The sequence below is a fragment of the Oncorhynchus nerka genome, linkage group LG2, assembly GCF_034236695.1.
Source record: "Oncorhynchus nerka isolate Pitt River linkage group LG2, Oner_Uvic_2.0, whole genome shotgun sequence".
In the NCBI taxonomy this organism is placed as follows: Eukaryota; Metazoa; Chordata; class Actinopteri; order Salmoniformes; family Salmonidae; genus Oncorhynchus; species Oncorhynchus nerka.
This window is the reverse complement of record NC_088397.1, coordinates 24,408,745-24,424,956: the sequence shown is the minus strand read 5'-3', so window position 1 is coordinate 24,424,956 and position 16,212 is coordinate 24,408,745. Positions and strand designations below refer to the sequence as shown.

The 16,212-nt window shown below is 47.1% G+C and overlaps 1 pseudogene; it reads left to right on the top strand.

The window, feature by feature from the left end:
- The first annotated feature begins 601 nt into the window (after positions 1-601).
- LOC115132948 (sodium-driven chloride bicarbonate exchanger-like) overlaps positions 602-16,212 on the top strand; it is a 39,534-nt pseudogene continuing 23,923 nt past the window's right edge.

The following is a 16,212-nucleotide window of genomic DNA, read 5'->3' as shown; positions in this document are numbered from 1 at the left end:
AGGATGTCAGTCAACTACTTCACAAATGCGTAAATTAATCAATGTGCTGTATATCCCATCGCACTGCGCACACATGTGGGCCATGATATAAATGGTTCATGGTTATCTGCATGTATTTTACCATTTATGAAGTAGGCCATTCGATGACGGTCCCAAATTTCCCTCGTCGATTGCAATACAGCAAATTAATTACTGTATAGGCTAATTTCATGGGTCAGGCATCAATCCTAGGATCCTTCCTTAACCACATAATACGGACGGAACCAAAATAGACAACAATTAAATATGGTAGCCTACGTGTTTTTGTGTGTGGTTAATTTTGATTACAATAGGACCATGGTATAATGGCGTATAATAGCCTACCTAATTCTATATTGTCCCAAATTAACATAAATATCTGTCAACATAGCAACTAGAGCCTACCTCTGTTTTATCCTGAACTTCTCCGGTGTTGTGCGCTCATATTCTGTTCTATTGAGTGCAAATCGTCATAAAACAATATTCTGTGGATCATTTTTAAGAATAGGTCGACATGTGTGCAATCTTGGGGCAACGCGCGCCACTGTGGACGAAATCTATATCGTGCTGCGCTTCATTGCCTCACGTGTGCTCCAACTCGTCATGGAGCGCAAATTGCACTCTCCAAGCTTGAGCGCGTGAATGGGAAATCGCTACCCCATGACTAAATTATGTAGGACTGGACGAGGAGGATGCTTACCTTCATTTGAGAAAATCGGCCCAGTTTATATAAGGGTTCACCCTGATATAGCCCGGCAACACTAGATAGAAGAATACATTAGGAGCGTATCAAGTCTACAGAGAAAGCGAGGAAAGGAAAATATGGACCTAACGGACCAAGGAGCACAAATGGAGCCGCTACTACCCTCGGTAAGGATGTCCCATAGGCAACCTACGATAGGCAACCATTGTGTTCTCACTGAAAATGGATTTCATATCGTTGATTGAGAATGGCTTGATGTGGGGATTGAACACACCTGCGTAGATCAGCCTATGTGTGTAATACATTTTAAATAAATCATAGATAGTCTATGTATGTTATTACATCGGTTATTTTATAAAACTGTAGTAGACCTAATATAGGTAAGTAGGTTATAACCTAGTTTTATAGACCGGTTTGCCAAGACAACTGTTTTATCGAAAATATCGAGACATTGTAATATTTGTGATGATCGCTTCACTCTGGACCATCCTGGATCTTTTATTTGTGTTGGACCAATAGACCTGCATTAATATTGTCATCAACGTGGGCTAATAAAACTCCACAATGTTGACGTTTTTATTGCATAGTCTACTACATCAAGTACCTATAGAATACTGTAATTAACCTGATTTAGAAAGATATGGTCGTATTTATTTACCAATTACTAATGCCTCATTTTCTTTATATCCACTAATTTCTCCTCTAATGCCATAGCTGACACATTTAGTTATTGATAAAGGATGATGTAGGCCCATGTCTTGTTGATGCGCCTACTGACAGTGGAGGCTGCTGAGGGGAAGACGGCTCATACTAATGGCTGGAACGGAGCAAATGGACTGGCATTAAACCGTGTGTTTGATCTATTTGATTCCATTCCACCGATTCCACTCCAGCCATTACCACGAGCCCGTCCTCCCCAATTAAAGTGCCACCAACCTCCTGTGCTTACTGTGGTTCCAGTTCAATTGGTCCCCCTGCTGGATGACCATACGGTGGAGCAGATTAGAATGTCTGTCATCTTGTTCATCCGGACTCGGAGTCAGACACATCCCAAATGATAACCAAATACTTCATAGAAGCACTATGGTGAAGTCCTACTCAGTCTGTCTGCCAATCAGGGGTTATGATGCGAAGGAGATCAGGAAAAGAAGCCATTGAAGAGCTTTGGGACAGAGCCAGATCCTATAACTGTGGACAGCTGTAAATTCACCGGCCCCATGTTGTTACGGTAGTTTACTACTAGACAGTAGATGTCGGCTCATCTGATATCTGATTGGACCCATTAGGATCGATAGGTGTATTATTAAGGAAAGCCACAGACAAGAACCAGAGTTTTTTCTCTCTCTCTCTCTCACCCTATAGGACATACTCTTTCTATGGTCAATCCACGGTCATAGACAAGACTGATGTAATCTATACATGTTGAATAGAGACCACACCCAGTGGTGTCCAAAGACTGTGCCTGTTTCAGCGGTCAGGTCTTGTTTAGCATTCCGGTGATGGCTTGTTGAGAAATGGCCGCCGTGCTGGATTCTCGCCTCGAAGCCAGGGAGAGGAGAAATATGGCTTTTGCTCAAACACTTTTTGAAAACACTGTTTCCCTTTATGCGTAGGTCATTCTAAAAAAAGGAAAAGCAAACATGACATTGAAAAACGACATTGATAAAACATGTTGCCCGTGCAAGCCTACTTAACCAGTGCTGTGGATTGACCACGGGTCGAATATAACACGGGATGCTTTTGGTCACTGACTCACAATGCAGAGTGCAGTGCCCTGTCATCATAACTCTTGGCTGCCTAGCTGTAGCGTGTGTCCTGCATCCCAATGCGTTGCCATAGTTGCTGAAGGTTGTGTGTGGGTATGTGAGGGGATAGTAGGAGTGAGTATTATGTGGAAATCCTCAGTGTATGACAAACAAAAAATGGCATGTAAACTTGTATTAGAAACCTGGGGACCGGCAGTGATTGCATAGCACTCAATGACTTCCAGTGTGAAGATGCGTAGCTAAGCAAGACTGGGTTATGCATGTAAACAATGTCCTGTGGATTGACGTTATACTGACCTTGTTATTTACAGGAACCAGGCCCCCAGAGCCCTCAGATACCTCAAGGAGACACGAATGTGGTGAGTACTTCTGCTTTCATACCAAGCCAAGCATGCAGGATAAGTCCTACTACTTTTGCTCAGTGATTCCTTTTGATTTCCACTACAGATAAAGCCACTTCATGCAGCACATGTGTAGGCATCCATTTGAAACGGTCTTGGTTATGAATATCACTGAAAATCCTTCTGGCAAGCTTTCAAAGTCCTGAGTCAGACTTGAGATAAGAGCTCCCAACCAAGACTTTCACAGAAATCATTCATTGACGTCAATGGGAGACTTCAGCAAAAACTTGAGTTGAGCGTTCCGATTCCACATCAGAAATACATGGTATGTATTGGGTAGAGAGAGGGTGTTGGGAGTTAGGGCTGGGGACAGGAGATGGAGAGGGTGTGATGTAGTAACGATGGGTCTGAATGCTGAGTCCTAAACCTGGGCACAGTGAGCCTGGCTGGTCTTCTGGCTGGAGTGGATCTAGTGTGAACAGACGGGGGAGGTCTGTAGAGCAGAGTGGGTATAGCAGGCAGAGCTAGGCCTGTTCTTTTGGACATAATGTTCTTGGATCAGTGGGACATCTCTGTCTGACTGGGTGATCCGACTGTGCAGAACCAGCCCCACTGTAGCGAGCTAAGTGCCTGGACCGACTGTGCAGAGCCAGCCCCACTGTAGTGAGCTAAGTGCCTGGACCGACTGTGCAGAGCCAGCCCCACTGTAGTGAGCTAAGTGCCTGGACCGACTGTGCAGAGCCAGCCCCACTGTAGTGAGCTAAGTGCCTGGACCGACTGTACAGAGCCAGCCCCACTGTAGTGAGCTAAGTGCCTGGACCGACTGTGCAGAGCCAGCCCCAATGTAGTGAGCTAAGTGCCTGGACCGACTGTGCAGAGCCAGCTCCAATGTAGCGAGCTAAGTGCCTGGACCGACTGTGCAGAGCCAGCCCCACTGTAGCGAGCTAAGTGCCTGGACCGACTGTGCAGAGCCAGCCCCACTGTAGTGAGCTAAGTGCCTGGACCGACTGTGCAGAGCCAGCCCCACTGTAGTGAGCTAAGTGCCTGGACCGACTGTGCAGAGCCAGCCCTACTGTAGTGAGCTAAGTGCCTGGACCGACTGTGCAGAGCCAGCCCCACTGTAGTGAGCTAAGTGCCTGGACCGACTGTGCAGAGCCAGCCCCACTGTAGTGAGCTAAGTGCCTGGACCGACTGTGCAGAGCCAGCCCCACTGTAGTGAGCTAAGTGCCTGGACCGACTGTGCAGAGCCAGCCCCACTGTAGTGAGCTAAGTGCCTGGACCGACTGTGCAGAGCCAGCCCCACTGTAGTGAGCTAAGTGCCTGGACCGACTGTGCAGAGCCAGCCCCACTGTAGTGAGCTAAGTGCCTGGACCGACTGTGCAGAGACAGCCCCACTGTAGTGAGCTAAGTGCCTGGACCGACTGTGCAGAGCCAGCCCCACTGTAGTGAGCTAAGTGCCTGGACCGACTGTGCAGAGCCAGCCCCACTGTAGTGAGCCAAGTGCCTGGACCGACTGTGCAGAGCCAGCCCCACTGTAGTGAGCTAAGTGCCTGGACCGACTGTGCAGAGCCAGCCCCACTGTAGTGAGCTAAGTGCCTGGACCGACTGTGCAGAGCCAGCCCCACTGTAGTGAGCTAAGTGCCTGGACTGACTGTGCAGAGCCAGCCCCACTGTAGTGAGCTAAGTGCCTGGACCGACTGTGTGCCTTTGGATGTTTAATTATAGCAGAGAGAAGGGGAGGAAGAGAGAGAAGGGGAGGAAGAGAGAGAGGGGGAGAAAGAGAGAGAGAGGGGGAGGGGGAGAGAAGACACAGCTAAGAGAGATGCTAGTGCCTTTCCTTCACATTTCTGATAGTTTCCCCAACAATCCTATTTATCATCCGTGCCTAAATTGTTATTGATCCAGTACTACTGCCACTCAGAATGTATGTCATTAGGTAGTGTAGCAGAAGAATCGCTTGAAGCGACGGATCCATTTCCAGTACAGCATGTTTCTGCCACAGTGTTCCGCTGACCATGCAGCACAGACAGAGTACAGTAGTGTCCTAGGCAGGACACACACACACACACCACACACACACACACACACCACACACACACACACACACACACACACACAGAGAGGATGACTGCAGAGTAGAACCGCCTCATAGCATGTCCCTGTGGATTTGGGATGGATCAGATGTGGCAGGTGCAGCGGTGAGAAGTCCTAGGGCTTTTCTCTTCAAACCTCACAGAAGAAGGGTCTGTGTGTGTGTTTTGCTTACCGTGACTTAGCTACAAGCTTCTCTTAGATAAGAGGGCCACAACACCACACAGCCCAGCATCGGTGATGTCAGCAGCTCGCTAATCTCACAGGGGATTGGTGGACGGATGCTTGTCAGAAAACATCGGAGCCCGTCTGGATCAGAGCTGGGCAGTCTGAGCGCTTGTTTGTGTTGCAAAGCTGCTGTCAGGAGGAGGCTGGCTGACATGGGGAAGAGGAACCGGTGAGAAGAGCTTGGCTCGACCTTACTGCCAATATCTCCAGCCGACAAACACAGACTCTGTCAGGGGGCTTGGATTCTGAGCTTCCATCTTGTGGTCTCTCGACCACTGTACATCCAAGGGGAAATCTCGGGCTTCCTTGCCCACACTGACGCGCCATGTTATCGGGGAGCTTGGACCCCAACTCTAATGGATTTAACTGCCAGGTACGCCTCTGGGTTTAGCCTGTGCCACCCGAGGGAGGTCGGCACATAGGGGGTGGCACAAAGATTGGGATGGAAATGCTGGTGATGATCAGGTGGCCTAAACTATTGGTTGTTGCATCACAACATTGTTTGTGTTCATGTAAGAATATATCCTGATTGGAGTTTTAGCTCATATTTGGGTTTATGAAAATATACCACTGCAGACTTATCATGCACACATTCACGTCATCATTTCTCAACAGTGACATTGGACAGAAACACTATACAACATTGATGGATAGCAAACGGGCCATTTGACGCTTTCCTGGACACTCTGGCGGATTAACATTGAAGTCACTACAGGGCAGAGTGAATGGCCTCCAGTTCAGTATTCTAGTGTTGGTTAATGCGATGCCTGATCACTGCTGTTGTTCTGCAGTAGAGGCTAGAGGTGCTGCAGATCTCCATGCATAGGAAAAGGTTCTGAGGAGCTACTGACAGATGGGACTCCAGCACTCTCATTTTGCGAGTTGGGGGGAGATCGAGCTAGAGATTATACCCACTGCCATGAACCCGACTGATCTCTGAGAGAAGCCAGAGGAAACCAAATGACCTAAACTGTTTGTGTTTGTCTCTGTCTTTGTCCATTTATGGCTACTTCAGAAGTATTGCTGTTTGTTGATGTCTTTTAGGCTTTGGATTAAACTGTGTTGATGTCACAAAGTGAATAGGACTTCTGTGATAGATAGGTATGGCTTTGAGAAGCTCTCCTGGGATGCTGATGCTGAGCACACTGCCATTGCCACGGTAACTACGGCCATCTGTAGGGATCAGAGGCGTGACGACGTCTGGCCTTATCCAATCCCATGGCTCTGGTGTAAGGGGCTCCGCCCATGCTAATCCACTAGCTGCAGCTATATAGAATCCCCTCGGCTTGAAACGCATGTACAGTACTCTCATCCACATTAGACTGATCTACAGTCAGTAATCCTCTATTCTGTAGTTGAGGCTTTGTGAAAAGTCACATGCTATATGCCTCTGACCTGTATAGGTGTTGTTGGTCAAAATAATAAGTAGAGAAGTTCTTTAATGTATACCTCATGGCCTAGATATCCTATGAAGGTAAACGTTGATCATCTCTGCAGGTTCCGTGCGTCACAGAACTCCCTGAGAGACACATGAGGAACGTGGAAATTGGGTCACAAGGCTGGTGTGTGTGTCCTGGAAGGCTGTATTCTCACCGAAACGGCTTCCTGGAAACGGCTCGTGTGAAATCTCCGGGTTGAATTTTCCCCTAGGTACAGATTTAGGATCAGCGTCCCCTCCCCCAATCCTAACCTTAACCATTAGTGGGGGAAAAGCGTAGCTGACCTCAGGTCAGCGTCGAGGGGCAACTTCACCCTACACCCGTGTGAACAGATAGGTCTGTGATTTTTACTGGCAAGGATATGGGTACATAACCCAGGCACACCTTTCGGTCAACATTAGGAGACATCCTCTGTGTTTATTGTTTCTTAATGAGTTCCATAATACTTCCTCCCCCTGAAAGATAACATCAGCAGACCACCTCCTCTAGTGCAGCAGCCAATCATATTGTTCTCTCTGCCGGAGGTCGACCTGAAGTCCCAGGATGTCATTTTGATTTGTAGGTGGTTTACATTTTAAACAAAGACTTTGTTCACAACCGGGATGTGCCACCCTGGCCCTGGGGTTCCAGACTGTGTGTTAGCAGGCCTTTGTTCCAGCCCTGCATTAACACTTCTGATTCAACTGGTTACAGTGGGTGCATTATCAAACCAGTTCTTGTTCGAACTCAAGAAAACGATGTATATCCTGTGCTGAAAATCACAGTCTCCTTGAATACGGTCATTCGAAAATAAAATGCTCAAGGAAAAGGAAATCTCAAGCGAGGTTCTAGTGGTTCTCAAAGAAAGGAATTGACGTCCAGCAGCGTGTGTGGGAGGTAAAGACGAGAAAGGAAGTCGTTTTTTAAGCTGCCAGTCATTTTAAGGGAACTGGAAGTGTTGGGTGCAGTTTATTTCAGAACACATCAGTTGCTAGTTGAGAGACCTCTACACGCCATGCTCTTTGTTGAAAGCCACCTGACCATCTGTCGGTTAGATGAGAACATGTCATTATCACAAAATTGAACATAAAGAGAATGCAACGGTTCGTACTGTCCAAGGTGTAGGACCTGACCTAACATGAGGGGAATGCAGGTGCTATCGCTACACACACAGGGACCAGCTGGTGTGTGTGTGCGTGCGCGCGTGTGTGTGTGTTGTTGCAACTGTGCCTGTTTGCGTGCGTGTGTGTTTGTGCTCACTCGGGTTCTGAAGAAAAATATAAACAAAAATATACATGTAACAATTTAAAAGATTTTACTGAGATACAGTTCATATTATTATTATTATTATTATATATACATATTAACCAGGCAAGTCAGTTAAGAGCAAATTCTTATTTACAATGACGGCCTACCCCGGCCAAACCCGGACGATTGGGACTCCCAATCACGGCCGGATGTGATACAGCCTGGAATCGAACCAGGGACTGTAGGGATGCCTCTTGCACTGAGATGCAGTGCCTTAGACCGCTGTGCCACTTAGGAGTCCTTAGGAAATCAGACAATTGAAATATATTCATTAGGCACTAATCTATAGATTTCACATGACTGGGCGGGGGTGCAGCCATGAGTGAGCCTGGGAGGGCATAGGCCTAGCCAATCAGAATGAGTTTTTCCCAGCACAAGGTGCACCTGTGTAATGATCATGCTGTTTAATCAGCCTCTTGATATGCCACACCTGTCAGGTGGATAGATTATCTTGGCAAATGGTAAATGTTCACTAACAGCGATGTAAACAAATGTGTGCACAAAATTTGAGAGAAATAAGCTATTAGTGCGTATGGAAAATCTCTGGGATTTCTTTACATCTGCTCATGAAACATAGGACCAGTGTATACTACCTCATTTGTCATCACCTCCAAGCCTCCCGTGCTCCTTCATGGGTCGTCCTTTTAACCAGTAGCAGTTAGTACAGCTTATCTAGAGTTTTGATTAGATGGTATATGCTGTAGCTACAAAGTGACTTTTTCGTAGCAGGTTAGGAGCACTTACGCAGCTGGTTAGGAGAATTACCCTAACCTTAACCCTTATGCTAACCCTAAACTTAACCCTTACCCTAACCATTACCCTAACCCTTATTCTCAACCTAACCATAACCTAACCAAGCATTTGCCTATCAACAGATAGAAAACCCAATTAGGAGCCAATTAGGTTAGGAAAAGGGTTAGGGTGAGCTCTCCTAACCTGCTACGAAAAGTAACTTCCGGTGGTAGCTGTACTCCTTTATCGAGGTCAGTTAGCTTCCTCGTGGTCCGACTCCTCTCAGGAAACACAGACTGACTTTGTTGATTTCTAAGGTCACAGTCACACTCACTCCATAATAGTCCATTGATGTCAGATTTCAGAACTCATCAGAATGAGTGGTGACTGGTGGGGATACAGACTACCAGGTTATCCTGGGTCAGTTGTTGTGTCCCAGGGTTGGGGACTGATTTGGGTCAGTGGTGTATTGTATTGATAGGCTAGCTGGCTGGGGGAATGAAAGCGCCACCTGTGAAACTGTAATTCTATTCCGTGCCACCTGCTGTTTGTAATCCGTAGAGGGATTTTGGTTTCGGAGGCTTTTGGCTTGATTCTTGTTTTTTGTTGCTTCGTCACTGTCACGGAAAAAAATCTACAAAAAGTATAATTTGACGGACAAAAACCCGGTAATCAAGTTACTGGAATAAATAAAACAATTGTGTCAATATTCACTTTTGTACCTTTTCACTTCGTAAAGAACTGGTGTCCTTGATGGTTTGGATTCATGGCAGGAAACCTGCTTACAGGGTTTTTTAGATGAGATGTTTTCTTGTCACATACGCCGGATCGGTCCTGCGATAGACTAGCGCCCTGTCCAGCGGGAGTACTTGTACATCAATCTGCCTCACGCTACAGAAACAGGAGATAGACTCCTGACTAATGGGCCTTTCTGGCTCAGACAAAGCTTACTTACTAAATAGACGACCGATTCCCATCCCATCTCTACCGCCAAATCTGCATATCTATGTAAATATAAGCGTATTGGACGCAGTCCAGATTAAAGGGGAGATTGTTGTAAACTTCAAGGAAATAGTAGGATAAAGCTCTTCCTTGTCCCTGTTCTGTTCAGGGCTCTATTTTCAGGGCTCTGTTCAGGGTTCTGTTCAGGGCTATGTCCCAAATGTCCCTGTGGACCCAGACTGCACAGATGATACATACAGTTAGTCAGCTTGATAGGAAAGAGCAGGGTGCATCAGTGAGCAACACGTGTAAGGACATGAGGGGGGCTGCTGTAGCCCTGAACTCAATACCAAACAACTGTACGCGTTTCTCCTCCTCTGTCTCTTTCTGTCTCACAGAGAGACGCTTTAGGATAAGAATGAGACTACGCTTTCAGTAAATAGTCAAATGACACAAAATAAATCATGGACAATTGCTGATGGGAAATGCAGAAAATGTAGCTACACGCTGTTTCTACTGCATTCTCTGTGGAGTGCATAGAGAACAGGAGAATAAGCCTGGGAACGGCCTTGGTGTTTAGTAAACAGAGAGGAGGAGGGAGAGAAGCCAATGGCAGGCATCTTTCCAAGGTCAACCTTGAACTCGCCAAACGTGGAAATCAGATAGACGTCAAGCTCCTCGTCCTCCTTTGGTTTTCAGTCCCGGGCTACAGCAGCTTCCCCTTCCCCCTACATGATGTCAACCTCCTCATCCTCCTTTGGTTTTCAGTCCCGGGCTACAGCAGCTTCCCCTTCCCCCTACATGATGTCAAGCTCCTCGTCCTCCTTTGGTTTTCAGTCCCGGGCTACAGCAGCTTCCCCTTCCCCCTACATGATGTCAAGCTCCTCGTCATCCTTTGGTTTTCAGTCCCGGGCTACAGCAGCTTCCCCTTCCCCCTACATGATGTCAAGCTCCTCGTCCTCCTTTGGTTTTCAGTCCCGGGCTACAGCAGCTTCCCTACATGATGTCAAGCTCCTCGTCCTCCTTTGGTTTTCAGTCCCGGGCTACAGCAGCTTGCCCTTCCCCCTACATGATGTCAAGCTCCTCGTCCTCCTTTGGTTTTCAGTCCCGGGCTACAGCAGCTCCCCCTCCCCCTACATGATGTCAAGCTCCTTGTCCTCCTTTGGTTTTCAGTCCCGGGCTACAGCAGCTTCCCCTTCCCCCTACATGATGTCAAGCTCCTCGTCATCCTTTGGTTTTCAGTCCCGGGCTACAGCAGCTTCCCTACATGATGTCAAGCTCCTCGTCCTCCTTTGGTTTTCAGTCCCGGGCTACAGCAGCTTCCCCTTCCCCCTACATGATGTCAAGCTCCTCGTCCTCCTTTGGTTTTCAGTCCCGGGCTACAGCAGCTTCCCCTTCCCCCTACATGATGTCAAGCTCCTCGTCCTCCTTTGGTTTTCAGTCCCGGGCTACAGCAGCTCCCCTTCCCCCTACATGATGTCAAGCTCCTCGTCCTCCTTTGGTTTTCAGTCCCGGGCTACAGCAGCTCCCCCTCCCCCTACATGATGTCAAGCTCCTCGTCCTCCTTTGGTTTTCAGTCCCGGGCTACAGCAGCTTCCCCTTCCCCCTACATGATGTCAAGCTCCTCGTCCTCCTTTGGTTTTCAGTCCCGGGCTACAGCAGCTTCCCCTTCCCCTACATGATGTCAAGCTCCTCGTCCTCCTTTGGTTTTCAGTCCCGGGCTACAGCAGCTTCCCCTTCCCCTACATGATGTCAAGCTCCTCGTCCTCCTTTGGTTTTCAGTCCCGGGCTACAGCAGCTTCCCCTTCCCCCTACATGATGTCAAGCTCCTCGTCCTCCTTTGGTTTTCAGTCCCGGGCTACAGCAGCTTCCCCTTCCCCCTACATGATGTCAAGCTCCTCGTCCTCCTTTGGTTTTCAGTCCCGGGCTACAGCAGCTGTCCCCTACATGTGTTTCTCTGCTCATTCCCATCATGCTGACTAACTGCCTGCAGAACTAGGCCTGGATATGCGTTTGTTAGCGTATGCATGGCGTGTGCTCATTTCTCTGTGCATTTATGCGTGTGTGTGCGTGCGTGCGTGCATAGAGAGCAACTCCCACCTCGCGCTGGCTGCTCTGATGTCGTCACCAGGCAGAGGGTATGATAGGAGCTGATTTAGTCAGTGCTGTGTATGTCTCTTTCCAGGGTTAGATCCTGGGATATACACACCTATGGCAAAAGGTTAGCATTTGTGGGGAGATGAAATCTTTGGCGGGAAGCTCTCTCTGCCCCTCTTACATCAGTGTTCTGTAGCCTGCAGGAGATCCTGTCCCCACACCAGGCTATTAATAGATAGAGACAGAAACCTGCTGCAGGCCGGAGATGCTGTCTCATTTGTCAAACTGAACAGAAGACACGGAACACCACTCCGTCCTCCTATAGTGGTCCCGGCACAGAGAAAAACAGTTGGCGTTCTAGGATTTATTGACCGCTTTTCTCATCATGTTGATCTAACGAGACTTCAACAGGAATTCATGAGCAAGTCTCTGTTAAGATTGTGTTGTGGGATCAGTGGTGGAGTCCTCTCCATTCTAACTCCCTCGGATCAGGAAGTGAATTGAAATTGGATTCATTGATAAAAATGAGTATCATGTAAGTTGAGTGAATGACACTTCTACTTCTGAGATTCATCTCCTGAATTCACTGAATTGAAATTGAATTGACACTCAACCCCGAAGAGGATAACAAATATTGGATCAGACCCAGAGTTTATAACAAGACGTTCTCGTAGGTTATTTCATTGTTGTTATATCAGACCAAACATTTTTCTCACGGGCTAGCAGCCAGGGAGCAGGAGGTGGGGGATTTCATTATGATGTCACTGAGAACGAGGGGATTTCCCAGGGGGCCGTGGGTCCTCCTGGGGATAGAAGCAGCAGGGTCTGCCCCTGGTCACCCTTCACATTTCTCCAAGGGTGGTCTCTCGCGCTCCACACTCTGCTATGACAGCCATACTGCCTGATAAATCGAATGGGTATACATGACAGTTTTGCCCTACACCATTGAATAAACAAAAATATGTATTTATGACTTTTTAAATTTCGTGCCCGACACCAAAGGGACTCTGGTTAGGATGTCTGTCTTTCATTCATTCCTCTTTTGATGCTTCTTCCCACAGCCTCTATACTAGAGATCTCAGTCAGACTGTTTCAGCTGTGTATGTGGAAACAGCTTTGCTTGTGTCCGACTTCTAAGATAATCATTGAGCACACTGACACTGCCCACAAGATGGGTCAGTGGCCCATTCCTCGAAGCAAGATGTAAATGACTTGACATACAATATCACATTCACAAACAAACCAGCGCTGAAAACGTTTGTATACTTTCTATTGGTAATTCCTTGATCTCCGTCTGTCTAGGAGAAATCACCCTCCTGAGACTGAGACTGTCTAATGTGATGTCTAAGCCCACCCGGCCACAACCCACCCATCCCTACCACCATCTGTCCCGAACATTCCCATGATCCTCTAGGCTCAGTCACATGGGCGTCCATGTGTGGGTGCCTCCTCTCTCCAGCAACCTGGCCTGGGCTAGCCTAATCTTCTTCAGCACCCAGGACTGGCAGTGTAGGACGTCTTTGATTGGTCTGTAGCCACAGTCATCCAGTCACGGGATGCGTATGTATTGGAATTGTATTCCCTGTATAGTGCACTGCTTCTGACCATAATTCTAAATGGAATGCAGATAATACACAGTCTTTTGTAATACTGTCCAGATTGATCTGAACTGCATAGATGCTTCACATTTGACTTCTGTGGTATCATTTTGTTATGTTAATAGGCTCTGGTATCTTACCTTTGGAAGCTGTGGCATAGAGCCAGTGTCCAGGGGCAGGTTCTGAGGTGCTTCCACCAGCTGCAGGCCTGAAAACATCAACGAGTTCTAGAATTAAGCGATGTGATAGGAATAATACAACCACTGTTGTATCTGTAGCTCATTTCCATGCCTGTTGTATTACTAATACACTGCTGTCGTATCTACACCGTCTAACCGAAGTGCTGTAGATTCACTGTCTCCCAATCACGTTGAGTGCTGATTTACATTCTAGTCTGATTAGATTGTCAAATGATGCAATATGGAAAAGCACAGCAGTGACCGGAAATGACTTGAGTGTAGCATTGACTTGTTCTCAGAGATGATTGTGAATGAAGTGTGGCTGATTACCAAAGGGAATTAACTAGCATTACTCGGCATCTGTGAGTATAGCCCTGCCTCTCATATTTTACCAGCTTACCGCTGGCACCCAGAATCTCCTATGTCACCTCATGTTATTTGGCAAAAAGATTAAGCCAACAACCCCCTGGACAGAAACATGTTATTTTGGGAACACTCACTAAGCGAATAGTACATAGACACAGTATAAATGCACGCACTCACACACACACACACATATATACAGTGGGGCAAAAAAGTATTTAGTCAGCCACCAATTGTGCAAGTTCTCCCATTTAAAAAGATGAGAGAGGCCTGTAATTTTCATCATAGGTACACTTCAACTATGACAGACAAAATTAGAAAAAAAAATCCAGAAAATCACATTGTAGGATTTCTTATGAATTTATTTGCAAATTATGGTAGCATTGCCTTTAAATTGTTTAACTTGGGTCAAAACGTTTTGGGTAGCCTTCCATAAGCTTCCCACAATGAGTTGGGTGAATTTTGGCCCATTCCTCCTGACAGAGCTGGTGTAACTGAGTCAGGTTTGTAGGCCTCTTTGCTCGCACACGCTTTTTCAGTTCTGCCCACAAATGTTCTATATGATTGAGGTCAGGGCTTTGTGAAGGCCACTCCAATAACTTGACTTTGTTGTCCTTAAGCCATTTCGCCGCAACTTTGGAAGTATGCTTGGGATCATTGTCCATTTGTCAGACCAATTTGCGACCAAGCTTTTACTTTCTGACTGATGTCTTGAGATATTGCTTTAATATATCCACATACATAGACCATGGTGCTTGCCTACGGAGCTGTGAGGGGAACGGCACCTCAGTACCTCCAGGCTCTGATCAGGCCCTACACCCAAACAAGGGCACTGCGTTCATCCACCTCTGGCCTGCTCGCCTCCCTACCACTGAGGATGTACAGTTCCCGTGCAGCCCAGTCAAAACTGTTCGCTGCTCTGGCCCCCCAATGGTGGAACAAACTCCCTCACGACGCCAGGACAGCGGAGTCAATCACCACCTTCCGGAGACACCTGAAACCCCACCTCTTTCAGGAATACCTAGGATAGGATAAAGTAATCCTTCTCACCCCCTCCCCCCTTAAAATATTTAGATGCACTATTGTAAAGTGGCTGTTCCACTGGATGTCTTAAGGTGAACGCACCAATTTGTAAGTCGCTCTGGATAAGAGCGTCTGCTAAATGACTTAAATGTAAAATGTAATACATTTCCATCCTCATGATGCCATCTATTTTGTGAAGTGCACCAGTCCCTCCTGCAGCAAAGCACCCCTACAACATGATGCTGCCACCCCCGTGCTTCATGGTTGAGATAGTGTTCTTCAGCTTGCAAGCCTCCCCCTTTTTCCTCCAAACATAACGATGGTCATTATGGCCAAACAGTTATATTGTTGTTTCATCAGACCAGAGGACATTTCTCCAGAAAGTATGATCTTTGTCCCCATGTGCAGTTTCAATCCGTAGTCTGGCTTTTTTAATGGTAGTTTTGGAGCAGTGGCTTCCTCCTTGCTGAGTGGGCTTTCAGGTTACTTTGATATACGACTCGTTTTATTGTGATATAGACACTTTTGTACCGGTTTCCTCCAGCATCTTCACAAGGTCCTTTGCTGTTGTTCTGGGATTGATTTGCACTTCTCGCACCAAAGTACGTTCATCTCTAGGAGACAGAACCCGTCTCCTTCCTGAGCGGTATGACGGCTGAGTGGCTCCATGGTGTATATACAGTGGGGAGAACAAGTATTTGATACACTGCCGATTTTGCTGGTTTTCCTACTTACAAAGCATGTAGAGGTCTGTAATTTGTATCATAGGTACAACGGAATCTAAAACAAAAATCCAGAAAATCACATTGTATGATTTTAAAGTAATTAATTAGCATTTTATTGCATGACATATATATTTCATACATCAGAAAAACAGAACTTAATATTTGGTACAGAAACCTTTGTTTGCAATTACAGAGATCATACGTTTCCTGTAGTTCTTGACCAGGTTTCCACACACTGCAGCAGGGATTTTGGCCCACTCCTCCATACAGACCTTCTCCAGATCCTTCAGGTTTCGGAGCTGTCGCTGGGCAATACAGACGTTCAGCTCCCTCCAAAGATTTTCTATTGGGTTCGGGTCTGGAGACTGGCTAGGCCACTCCAGGACCTTGAGATGCTTCTTACGGAGCCGCTCCTTAGTTGCCCTGGCTGTGTGTTTCGGGTCATTGTCATGCTGGAAGACCCAGCCATGACCCATCTTCAATGCTCTTACTGAGGGAAGGAGGTTGTTGGCCAAGATCTTGCGATACATGGCCCCATCCATCCTCAATACGGTGCAGTCGTCCTGTCCCCTTTGCAGAAAGCATCCCCAAAGAATGATGTTTCCACCTCCTTGCTTCACGGTTGGGGTGGTGTTCTTGGGGTTGTACTCATCCTTCTTCTTCCTCCAAACACGGCGAGT